This window comes from Adiantum capillus-veneris, chromosome 3, assembly GCF_014529385.1.
Source record: "Adiantum capillus-veneris isolate H3 chromosome 3, ASM1452938v2, whole genome shotgun sequence".
Taxonomy (NCBI): domain Eukaryota; kingdom Viridiplantae; phylum Streptophyta; class Polypodiopsida; order Polypodiales; family Pteridaceae; genus Adiantum; species Adiantum capillus-veneris.
In genome coordinates this window covers 117,120,434-117,132,487 of record NC_140933.1, presented here as the reverse complement: position 1 = coordinate 117,132,487, position 12,054 = coordinate 117,120,434, and the positions used below count along the sequence as shown (strand labels likewise).

At 39.7% G+C, this 12,054-nt stretch overlaps 1 pseudogene; it reads left to right on the top strand.

The window, feature by feature from the left end:
• The first annotated feature begins 3,971 nt into the window (after positions 1 to 3,971).
• On the top strand, positions 3,972 to 11,549 carry LOC147461558 (uncharacterized; annotated as a pseudogene).
• Positions 11,550 to 12,054: the final 505 nt, after the last annotated feature.

The following is a 12,054-nucleotide window of genomic DNA, read 5'->3' as shown; positions in this document are numbered from 1 at the left end:
GCAGCAAGATAATCTTAATTTTGTATATATTATTTTCTTGTTATTCTCTTCTATCAGTTTTTCAGAGTTTTTTTAGCTCTTAGCAGGCATAATCATGAGCCATATTGACACCATTCATGACAAATAAGATGCTAGGCTAATAATATGTATATATGAGTGATCATAATAATTTTGGCAAAATTTTGGCCAATTAATAATAATTATGGGTATTTTTTTTATTTTTAAACACAAAAAACCAAAAAGGATAAATAATCAACAAAAATTAATAAGTTGAGCCAGGAAAGTCAAAATTTACTTCGAAGAGAAAATGTCGAATCTTCAAAGCAAGGGCTTCAAACATGGCAAATATGAAAAGTTTTGGCACCGGACAGATTTTGAGCCAACTTCTGAAGGATCAAAATTGCAGATTAAAGGCCATTGGTCGATCGAATATCTGAATGAAGAACGGTTCAAACCGCAGGTGATATGAATAGGAAGATATAAGCAATGGAGGAAAGTATGAATGGGGCATTTTGAGTAGGTAGGGAACATACAGTCAAAATGGGGCAAGTTAATCTCATTTGCATTCACTAAGAAAGAGAGAGAGCCAGAGTAGAGAATCCTACCGTGTTTTTTTCCTGGATGCGACCACTACAATAGCCCTTACTCCACGAGATCTGATGGGTATGACCATTAACCCTACAAGAACATTTGTAGATACTCCACATTGCACCAACAGCACCAAAACAACAAATCAGATCAAAATCAAGACGAAAATTCTGCGAGTTTTTAGAGCTAATTGGAGAGTCCAAAACTTGCCCAAAACCAACATCCTCTCTTCAGTAGACCCCTGTCATATGACAGAATTACGCCATGCAAAAACAGTTGCAAAAGAAGTTGGAACATGGATCGCGATCCATGTTCCCAAAACCCTAAAACCAACAAACTTTGGGCAGTGGGTTCCCCAGAAGCCTATGAGCAAACTCTACTAATTGGAATTGCAAAACTTTTTCCAACATGGATCGCGATCCATGTACCTTGATGACAAAAATAGGGCAAAAGTAGATCACGCGTTGGAAGAGGCAAAATGATAATTGACCATCCAAATTAGGCACAAAAGGGATCTTAAAATCATTAAAACCAAGTGAATTGATACTTTCAGTCTGTAAAGGTTCATTTTATATTTAATCAAGGCTAAAATTCTCTTACTTCCAAAAAGTTCTATGGAATAGGGCTGGGAAGGGAACATGAAGCTAACCCACTAACTAGAGCAGCATTTTGAACTACCAGTGGCTTCATTCAAAAGCAGTACAAAGCAAAAATGAATCTGAGAGTATGTAAAATCCAAAGATCAAGAGAAGCAACACTAAAGGTCTAAGTAGGGGTGAAGCAAAGCAAAGGGATACCTATAAGTTGTGAAAATTGCCTGCATCAATTTTCTACTTCAGATGAATCCAAAAATTGACAAAATCTGATGGGGAATTGGGCAAAACAATGGTTTTCATGCATAAATCATCGGGAGTCAATGAACTACCAGATATTAGTCAAGGAAGTGCTCAAAATTGGATCCAAAAAACAGATATGGTCAAGACGAGACAAACATGACCATAAACTGGAAAATTGAGTAAACACAATAAAACAAGTACAAACCTAAAAAAATTTCACCACTGTGCTAGGAAGGCCTATAGGAACATGTGTGCAAAAGGGTGCCCCAATACCCTTCCCAACATGGATCGTGATCCATGTACCTTTTTGTCCAAACAGAGACAAAATCACATCGTTTGATTCAAAACATCACATCAAGTCTAACCATGAAGTATCAATTCATTTAAATCCCAAAATCCCAGCCAAAAGCTTCAAATTATCCAAGTTTGAAGAAAATTGCCAAGAATTGGCCTAAGTTCCTAACCAGTGATCCAAATCTCAATTTTTTTGGACCAATGAGCCCTACCAGATGATATCATCAGATCTTCAAAATGTTTTCCAACATGGATCGTGATCCATGTACCTCAGAGGCCAAATTGATATGTGATCTCATGCCTTTGTGATATAGTAATCCTAGATGCACTGGTGAAATTTGGGGTAGTTTTGACAAAGTTATGCTCATTTTTCATTTTTTTCGTCAAAGTTTTCATTTTTTCAACTTCTTGATAGCTTTTTTCTTCGTTGCTTAGCCCTATTTTCAACTTAAAACTGGTCTCAGGATGCCCAACAGGAAAGCACCAAAGGAGTGGGAGGTGGCTCCCTATGAGATCCCAAATATCTCCTCAAACAAGAAAGATCACATCATGGAACATGAATGAGAAACAATATTTGCAAACATTTTCATCGAGAAGTTCCAAGCAGCAGATGGAGTGATAGTGAAGGCTACCCTATTTCCAAAGGAACTGTGGACGCTACACCAAATATCCAAAGTACTACAAGGGGCCAAATGTGTACAATTGGACAGTTTCTTAAGACTACCTCCATGGGGAACAAATTTTTGAAAATCCCATGAACTTATTAGCTCCATTCAGTACAATGGGGAAGCCACTCTCACTGACAAAGATGGAGCTACAGTCAAGGTCAAAATCACTGCAAAAATAATCAATGAATCTCTTCATCTGCAACATGGAACACACACTCTATTGCACAAAACCAGCGCAATAGATAATGACAAGGCCTTTCTGAAGCAGCGGGGACACAAACTGACCTATCAAGATCTACTCTGAGACAGAGTTGCCACTATGGTTGATATCGCAACATTTCAAAGTGCAAAAGCCACCATGCTACACGGAACCAATGTTGCATATGGCAGTGGTCATCACAATGGGGCTGACAGAAAGAAGAGCGGTCAGCTGTGACTTTGGCAACTACCTCCTTGACAATATAGTGGAAGAAAACATTAAAAAAAGTCACAAAAGCAAGTCATATATGAATGTTGGACCAATGCTGACCAAAATTGCCTACCAGGCGTTAGGCATGATTGATGAATTACCACCTATTGAAGCACTATTGAATCTAATCCACAAATCCAAAAGAGTGAGGAAGCCAGTAGCAGGACCATCTACAAGGCTGCAACTAGAGATAAAGCAAACAAGGCAAAAGCTTAAGAAAACATATGACACTAATAGCAAGGAAACAGATTCAAATATGCCAAACACTGATGAAGCTAAGTCAAAGGATAGAGAAACTCCCTTCGAGTATCAGTCTTCGAAGGAGGGACATGAAAGTGAGTTTGCAATTAGACAAACAAGACTAAAGAGGAGGTCAACCAGGACAGTAGAGGCAATTCCCATTGCCCAAGCATGAAGGACAATGGAAGAAGCACAAGCACAAAGGGAAAGACTTCGCCAACAAAAGCCTATGACAAAAAGAGGAGTCTTGGAACGGAGGCAGACACTGAAATAGAGGACGATGAGGACATGCCTCTACAAGACAAAAAAATTGAAGCTTTGGAAAAAATTAAACAATGTAAAAGAAAAGAGGAAACATAAAAATTTGAACATTGCCAGCGAGATGCAGCAAGAATGATCTTAAATGCAAGATGGAACAAAGAGAAAGAGAGGAAGTAAAACTCCCACACATCGATGACCTTGAATCATCTGACAAATCTACCAAGGCAGAGGAGGACAACACTAAAAAAGTAGAAATCCAAATAGAGGAAGGTAATAGACAACATTGAAGGTCACATAGAAAACTTTCCATCAACAAAAGAGGAAAAAATACCTTCCTCTACTCTAGAGTATGATAATCCAGAGGTTGAGAAGGAAAGAAAGGAATGCACCTTGGACCCTTTTGAACAAACAACAGACAAAGTGTTGTCACCAAAGCAGATAGTTCAAGAAGATTAGACAAAAATACCAAATTTAGCCACAACTCCTATGTCTCATGAATCACAGATAAGAGAAGAAATAGTGATGATTGAGGCTGGTACTTCTGATCAAGGTTGAAACGGTCAACAAAAGCCAAGGTCGCCTCATTCACAGGCTGTGGTAGATGAAGGAGCATAAATGATCAGGTCTTTTGACATCAACCCACATTTGGGCCAGATCAAGCTCCAATTTAAATGCCAAAGAGCACTCTACAACCTGCACAAATTAGAGCGGGAGGACACAAAGAAGGAGGCAGCAAAAGTGAATGAAAACAATCTGGAACTGCAAAACATAATTGAGGAGTTACAGAAAGTACAATTACAACTCCATTCAAAATTACAGAGAGAACAAGAAAATGTTGCTTATTACTACAAGGAAGTTCAGAAATTCAATGAATCAAACACAAATCTGCAGGTAGGGCAGCAGAGACTAGAGGAAGAGCTAACCAAAGAGAGGGAGGCATATAATGAAAAATCTTGGAGAGTCAGACTTGATTGGTTAGAGCGCAACACAGACGAAGCAAGCCCAATCAGTAGTCCCTATAGAAGTCACACAAACAGAAGGACATGGATAGTTCACATTCAAACTCACCATGCATATATGCCAAGTACAAGCACAAAAACAACAATGCACGAGTTTGAATATCCAGCCACTACATCACTCTCTGACACTGCAAAAGATGAAATTCAGTGGTGGTGAATATCAGAAGTCGAGGATTCTTCACACAAAGAGTATCTACAATATGAACTCAAGGTGTTGGATTCAACTACTCTTCTCATGATCACACCTAACTAAGTGGTGGAGAATCTAGGGCATGAAATGATCGCACTTCCATTGATGAGGCAGGAGGCTCTCTTATGGAAAAGAAAAATGATGCCTACCATCGAGCCCAACCACAAAGGAGATTACAAGGATGTTCTTGTAACTATACAGGTAGAAATGATCATTGAGAATCAACCAACCTGGCAAAGGAAATGGTTTGAGCAGCATCCAACATATGAAACCTATTACAAAAAGGCTCCACATCATCTCTAGATCAACCCAACCTATTGTCTCATTAACAGAAGGAAATCCTGGGATAGATTATATTCCTGGCAAAGTAGGAGACCAATTGTTCTCAACTACCCAATCATAAGCAAACTAGGCAATAACCTTCTTCCCTCAGAAAAGTATATGATTCACACGCTCAAAGGAGTCATCAACATGATGAAGGGAAGTACCAGATCTTGCATGCTAGATGCTTGTAAAGATTGCAAAGATGCTAATCACCTGCATAACGGCCTTCAATGATATAGAAGCAGTGGAGCATCCTTGGCAGGTATTTGTGGAAGGCACAAGAGGATGCTGGAATATGGAAACAGAATATCCTAGAAAAAACATCATCGTGGGATTATATGCGAGTCATGTTTTTTCCCTCAAACTAAATGCAAACCTTCGAGGAGGCATTCATCTTTGAAGTTGACTCCTCCATATTTAATCCCATGACCAAGGATTTACCGGCTCAGCATATCGCATATCAAAGCACTCTCAACAATAATCCTTTTAGAGATCTGGAAACAAGGATGGAAATCGAGGTAAGGGCAAAGGAATTTAGGCGACCCACAGGGACACTAGAAAAAAGACTGATAAACTACTAAAGCCAACAGTCAAATGAAAATTGCACGAGGACATGCAATGAATATGAAGGGGGGAATGTTTGGTGGATAGAGCGGACTGTCACCTAAAAGCCGGATACACACCAAACTTTGTTGTATTCAATCATTTTTTCAAAAGAAGCCATGTGATTTTGCTATTGATGATTCTCAAATTGTAAAATGGTCTATCATTCTCTATTATCCACTCAGAACCTACAAGCCTTGTAAGTGGCCAATGGCCTTGGGAAAGAGTCCCAAGTTTTTAATCAAAACCCTTAGTTTTGAGAGGCACATTATCATTATCTTTGGAATTTATTGAACGTCGACTGAGAGCTCCATTTCTGCTACTAGTTGTAATCAACCTTTCTCCTTGTCTGGTAATCAAAATTCAATTTCAAATAGCACATTGTGTTCCTTGTCTCTTGCTCTTTAATCTAAGTGTAGTCATTCTCAAATTTTTTGTGGTTTGTGATGTCTCGTCTATAAGATAAATGCACTGATTTGAGGTCTTAAATGGTTATTTTTTTATGTTTTGACCTTGGAAGAGTGTTTCTAAGCTTGAAGGGAACCTTTTTGTGTAGTTCTGTTTCAGTTTTCTATACATTTTTTGGGATGGATCATGATTTATGTACCTTCCTAGATGACTGTAGAACATGGTAGGATTATGTTCTTCGGTGTTGTAATACCTCTCTTTAAGTTTGCTGCATTTCGAATTCGTTTGGATGACAAAAAGGCATGATGACCTAGAGCGATGAGATTGGGTAGAGGCTGATTTTCTGACTAGAAAGTGGTTGATTTTCTATTGTAGATGTATGAATAGTCCTTTAGGTTCACTTCTTTGAGATTGATGATCTCATTGCGTCTCTGTGCCCCATCCCAAGTCACTTCCTTGCATATTGACATTATGTTAGTACTAGATAGCTATGTTTAAGACGTCCATCGCGGTGACCCACTAACAAACCTTAACTTTTTTCTCATTCTTGAATGTATGGTTTGCTTGCTCTCCTTATCTCCCACGTAGACTCTTGTTGTGTGTGTGTGTGTGTGTGTGTGTGCGAGAGAGAGAGCGAGAGAGAGAGAGAGAGAGAGAGAGAGAGAGAGAGAGAGAGAGAGAGAGAGAGAGAGAGATCATGTGACAAGATAATGTGATTGGAGGTTTATTATGAGAGTATGAGATGCATGTCACACTACCACTTGGAATGTAGTTTGGTTTTGAAGCTCCTTGAGTTTATTTGATAGGTTACTCTCTCTATAAATTGATAGGTTACTCTCTCTAGAAATTGATAGGTTACTCGCTCTTGTTAAGATCTCTCTCTCTCTCTCTCTCACACACACACACACACACACACACAAGTTCACATGTTGAATGTACACAACAAGTTGCAATATTATTCATCTTCTGTCATGTTTTGTTTGCTCAATATTGCATTTGTGCAAGCCGATGTGTGTATGCACACTACTCATACGCATTCACACCCATTTATTTTACTTGCTACTTTCTCTCTCTTTCCATGAAAAGAACATCTACCACACATTGAAAGAATGAAGGTTGTTGATTGAATGGGGTAGGTGTGAGACAATCAAAAGCTTTCAAACCTTATTCTACATTGTATTTTGGGTTATAAACTAAGCAGAGATCATCATTTTTTTTTTGGAGAGAGAGAGAAGGTAATTGCTTAAAACAAAAATTTTAACCCACATTAAAAGCAAGATCACAAATGTTTAATAAATTTGAGTCTCAAGCCCTATTAGACCAATCTTAATTAGATGCAAATTGATTTTTACATGAGAAATAGAGCAAAATTAGGAGATAAAGAGTTTGGGTAAGATCTTTAGCTAGAGGAGAATCCTATTACCTACCACCATCACCAAGAAAACACATGAGATTGTTATTGTAAAAAAGTGGAAGGTAGGTGTCATAAGATGCTCCTACTTGTTATTGATGTTAGACTAGAGAAAAAAACTCAAGAAATTAACCCCAGTAGAGGAGTCCATTGAAGAGGAAGTGAGTGATGTAGGCCTAATGAGAGATAGTGACCTAATGAGAGGTTTGTCCTTCTTAGTAGTTAGTGTCTTTATGAACAAGGCAACACCCATCTATAGATAGCATAATTTTATAATATTCTATTATAACGTTAAATACATGCACAATCGTTTTCTTGTGATCACAACTACTACAAAGTGACCATGATCATGACACGTGAAACCCTACAATGGCTCAAGTATTTCTCACCTCAATCTCTCTTGATTGGGTCTCTACGTTTTTCATGATTGTCATTGCAGCATATCCATGGTATTTATCCTAGTGTGAATTTGTCATCAAGAATCATCATCCCTGTGGCTATGATCCCTTCAATCTTTATCTTGTCTATCATGGTCCCTATGGCTACGATCCCTTCTATCTTTATCTTGTCTATCATGTTCTGTTTTTCTTTCATACTTCTTCTCGTGTTGGTCATGTCTACCAGAATATCCATTATCATCTCTTCTATGACCTTTGCCATCACGCTCACTTCTTGTATCATCTCCTCCATCATAACTACTTTTGTGTTGGTCCTCTTCTTTCAACTTAGCCTCATACTAAAGCTCCTTTTGAAGATCTCTAATGCTCCCACTATCATCAAGAACATAAAGCCGAGGCCTATCCACTACCTGAAGAGCTTTTGATGCACTTCTTAGCCAACCAAGTAAAAGAGGAGAGGGTCCTTGTCCTCATGTGGCTCTTGCCCCAAAAATATTTTTGAACCTATAGTTCCATATTAGTAGGCCAACCAAGGGAAGATAAGATCTGATCAGTATGTCAACCAACTAAAAAAGAGGGAGTAGGATCACCCCATTCGTTTGTGGGCGCGCAGGCTATAAGGGTGCTCCTACCCCTGGTTTCTTGTGTGAACGGGTTGTTGCTGCCAGTTACTGTCCACACCATCGATGAAACTCATCCGAGTGAAATGAGAGAGGGTGTAGGAGAGGAAAGAATTTGGAGTAGGAAAATCCCTTTGCATCTGGTTCAAATAGCCATGTCAATCATAGCCCAAAGCTTCCTTACCATAGCCATGTGAATCTTGCAGTCAACGTGTTCCAAGCGAAGGCGTTCCAGAGAGAAATCCCTGTAATAAATTCTAGTGATTTTGTCAATCTACCACATACACCTCTATTTCTTGTGCTTTCGACCTCCATCACAGTGTTCTTACTTGTGTACCGAGCAAGATCCTACGCAAGCCCCATGCCACCCATCTAGTGTGGATAATATAGGTCACAGTAAATTCAAATCTAGATAGAGTCTCTTTGACAAATTGATTTAAGTATCACCAAAAATAGTAATTTTTGGGTATGTAAACAATCTGAATATCCAAAAATTTGGGGAAAAAAGAGGGGTGGGAGCTTCCCGATCATCCGCTTGCACACAGATGATCGAGGGGCTTGTATCCCCATTTTTTTCCTCAAAATTTTAGATTTATACTTTCCTACTGGACCTCAATAGAGCTTGTGTATTCTCTTTTTTTTTTGCAAAATTTGGATTCATACCTTCCATTGCATCTCAATAGAGCTTTTGCATTTAAAAAAAGGGGGGAGAGCTAGAGCCTCCCCATCATCTGCATGCGTGCGGATGAAGGGGAGGCTCTGGATCCCCCCTTTTTATTTGATAAAAATCTGCTAAGTCATACCTCTACTCTACTCTCTCTCTCTCTCTCTCTCTCTCTCTCTCTCTCTCTCTCTCTCTCTCTCTCTCTCTCTCTCTCTCTCTCTCTCTCTCTCTCTCTCTCTCTCTCTCTCTCTCTCTCTCTCTCTCTCTCTCTCTCTCTCTCTCTCTCTCTCTCTCTCTCTCTCTCTCTCTCTCTCTCTCTCGCTCTCTCTGCATTGCCCCACCCCGCCTCCCCCCAATATATCTACAAGGTTTGAAACGCCAAAATGACGGCCAAAAGCCTTCCCGTAATCCCCCCCCCCCCCCAAAGGCCAAAATTTTAAACTTTCGTCCTCCACTGCCTCAGACTTGCCGCATTGCCATCCTTGTCCTCCGCTGCCTCAGCTCTACCCTCCTCCTCCTTGTCCTCGTCCTCCGTTTCCTAGAGGCTCATTCGTTTGTTGTTGCCCTTCCGCCCTTCTAAGCTCTTCTTGATCTTTTGGTTCGTCCTTAGAATCTTTAAACCGCTCCCCAGATTGGCCCTTGTTCTGTAGATCCTTTAACTAACTTCTCAATTTTTGCAGTCTTTCGTGGGTCGGAATATTCATCAAATATTTGGGGGTCCGAATATTCATCAAATCTGGCAACAAGTTGGGTTCAGGAAATGGGTCAGCCTGCTTTTCTTGTTCTTCATGTTTCTCTTCCTCTTGGATTCCTTGATGTTTATAAGTCACCTCCGGTGTAGAGCCCACATTGGCCTTGGCCTTCTTCCTCTGGAGATGTTTGTGACACCTCATGCTATCTCTTGCCCAAATGATCTTTGATTTGCTTGCAGGCATGCTACGTGAGTGTGTCAGATTGCATTTGGATGTTGGCCTCCATTTCTTGCAATCTTTCCATTCGAGCTCTTTCAATCAGTGGATCTTCTTTACTTGGTGTGACTGACTTCGGCTACCACGATCCTCAATAACATACTTCCCAAACATTTCTACTATTGCTCTTGCCTCTGCAAAGGGAACAAAGCAAACCTTTGAAGGGGAAGCATTGGTAACATGTTCATTATTAACATTGGGTTCCCACGTGTTGGGGGACACATCTTCTGAATCGATTCCCTGATAAGACAAGCGTATACCATCATTTTGCATAGATGAAGTGGGATTACGTCTTCTTGATCTTTGGGTTGCAAAGATAGAGTCCATGTTGGTAATGTCGAGGCTCGGGACATCATCAAAAGTGCCACTCATAGCCGCGGGATCCAAAAGATGATTACACTTTTTGCTACACACTTACATGCTTGCATGTATACTTGACATGCTACATACATACATGCATACATGCTCATATGTGCTTTGGAATATGGGGCCTTATTTGCATACGATTGTACAGGTGTCGTGTCCTTAGATTACCCCAACTTTCTATCCTCCACAAAGTAGTGCTCATGGAAAGCAATATAAAGAGGGGTATTCTTCCACTTTGACCATACAAAAAGGGTTACTCTCTCATATTGAGAGCGCTACTTATAGACTACCAAAGGGATTAAGTGAGGCCCACCATAGTGACAATACTTCACCAATTTACTCATTGATGCAGTCCATTGAATCGTAATTTCATTATGGCAAGGATAATGCTCCATTTCAATACTCTTCGATGGGTGATTGACATGAACATGTTTCTTATCCATCTGCAAGGTTTTCTAAAACAAGCAATGTCACCCAAGAGGATGTTTCAAATGCAAATTTGTGGTCTACGAAGGGCAATGCATGAACTACTATAAAAATTGAGAACTGTAGTGTAGAGGTTTGTGATGAAGACATAACTGAGCAGAGTGAGATTTCTAAGGAGATAAGGTCAAGGAAGAGAGGAAGGAAGCTTGCAAATGGAAGACTGGAGCCCTTGAATCATGTAGAGGCAGAGAGTATGAGGCAAGAGGTTGAGCCAAAGGTATTATGCACTAAGGGACATGGTACCAAATGTGTTGAAGGTGGACAAAGAATCCTTTCTAGCAGATGCTACCACTTACATTGAGGATCTGAAGAGCAAGGTGAGGGACCTTGAGTTGGAGAGAGAAGGCCTGCTTACTCACATAGAAATAATTAAGAGCAATATTATTCGCATTGATCATGGGCGAAAAATTCATACGCAAAGTTCTCTCCTTCTAATTGGCAAACAGTCAGAGCAAGAATGATGTTAAGCTCTCTTGGAGAAATGATCTTGAGAGAAAGTAATTTATGATAAGGCAAGCAGAGATGATTGTCCTACATGCCAATTGGTAGTGAAGGTGAAGTTTTTTCCCCTATATATGGTTCCTTAGCATGCCATCATGTTGTTAAAGTCATGATGAAGGTACAAGAACCTCAACTTCATATTCATCATGCAAATATCTCCACCACTGGGGGTGTAGTTCATCAAGCCATAAAAAGCTCGCAAAAAATGGTCTTCATTACAAAAGCTCGAAATTAGAAGCTTGCAAAAAAAACACATTCTCACAAAAGATGATAAAGGGTTGGAGAATAGTAGAAGTAGACAAAGAGAAATTTGTTAAAAGATTCAATTAAAGACTGTGAAAGCCCAAATTACAATCCCATCACACATGTCATTAACCTTATGCACCTTGATTTGCAAACCAAATACTCAAAAACATGTTCTTGTGATGAAATCAACTACATACCATGCACAAACACTTGAAGATCTATTAATGGATGGTCATTGTGTACGAATGCAATGCTATACATGAACATGGACATAACATTTATAGGCAACCGCCCTAGGCCAATCCTCTCCCATTGTGCCTTAAGCCTAAGTCCAAGGGTGACAGAACCAATTTTTTTTGTAAAAAACCTTGGCATTAGGCCAACCATTCGTCCCATACCCACGGATGTAATTCGTAGAGAAACTAACCAGCCATGATAAAGTTCCAAAATCAATAGAGAATAATTTTGTCTTTTGCCATCATTTTGTACTTTAC